The sequence below is a fragment of the Camelus bactrianus genome, chromosome 1, assembly GCF_048773025.1.
Source record: "Camelus bactrianus isolate YW-2024 breed Bactrian camel chromosome 1, ASM4877302v1, whole genome shotgun sequence".
Classification (NCBI taxonomy): domain Eukaryota; kingdom Metazoa; phylum Chordata; class Mammalia; order Artiodactyla; family Camelidae; genus Camelus; species Camelus bactrianus.
Window position 1 is genome coordinate 99,327,693 of NC_133539.1, and position 1,255 is coordinate 99,328,947.

General features: G+C 31.1%; 1 non-coding gene across 1 annotated transcript; it reads right to left on the bottom strand.

Annotated features, from left to right (window-relative positions):
- Window positions 1-964: 964 nt before the first annotated feature.
- TRNAD-AUC (transfer RNA aspartic acid (anticodon AUC)) lies at window positions 965-1,042 on the bottom strand. Its single transcript has one exon. It is a non-coding gene; the product is annotated as a tRNA-Asp (tRNA).
- Window positions 1,043-1,255: the final 213 nt, after the last annotated feature.

Below are 1,255 nucleotides of genomic sequence, written 5' to 3' on the forward strand. Positions count from 1 at the left end.
ATATGAGTGTATGTATACAGTTATTCAGAGATGAAATCCTCTGTGCATTGAAAGAAAATATTCTTTGCATCCATTACTTGCATTTTCTCTTAAAGTTAACTTTTAAGTCATCAAATTTCAGATTTCAGGTAAACTTTTCTTTTTTTTATGTGAAATAACACAGCAGATTTGTTTAATAAAGTTGATTAATAAAGTCAATTCAGTAATTGCATGGGTCTCACCAACAGTTCCAAAGACATTTTTTTACAAAAGGCAGAGAGGTTAAAGAAAATCCATTGTTTCAAAGAGAAATAGTCTCTTAAACCCTGGTAAGTATCAATTACTATTCACAGTACTGTCTAAACAGAAAGAAATTTCTTGACTCAATATAGTTCCTTGAAAAGTTTCAGTTAGAAAGTATTATGCACCATTACACATGGAATGATTGAGCCAAATCTTTTGTGTCAAAAACCAGTCATTTAATAGTTTTTATTGGAAGAATCTTCTACTATTATTTTAAGATCTTTTTTAATTATACACGGAAAATTTATATTCAGCCAGAAAAATTTTACCTTCTCCCTAATCCACCATTTTAATAGAAACATTTCCTCTAGCAATTATTTCTTCTCATTGTTTCTGTATTTTTAAAATTTAAAGCTTAAAATTATAGGAGAGGATGAAATAAAAAGTACTTTCAGTATCTAGTGATCTGAAAATGACCTTATACTTTTAAACTAATTTTCCTAGGCTCTGCATTAATTGCTGTATGTATTCATGGTTGTAACTATAGACAGAATGCCTGCTAGAGTCTGCAGCAGGATAACACAATTAGAAAAATCTATGAATTCTCTTCCTGTTTATACTTCAGTTTTAAAGGTTAAATGTTTGTTTAAGACACTTTGTGTGTGTGTCTTTTTTTGTTGTTTTTTTGAGGGGGGAGGTAATTAGATTTATGTATTTATGTATGTATGTATGTATGTATTAATGGAGGTACTGGGGATTGAACCCAGGACCTCATGTATGATAGGCATGCACTCTACCACTGAGCTATACCCTACCCTCCCACATACACTTTATGTGTTAATCAGAGATGTTTCTGCATGACTGTGGATTGGTTTTCTTCTTGGTATGAAATATAAGTGTATGAAAATCAAATAAGCATAAGGAAACCAAACCTGGTTTCATTTATCATATGGCAATGAACATTACAGAGCCTGTGGAATAAATAAATAATTCAATCCACTCCACTTAAAATACATCTGTGGCTTGTCTACAT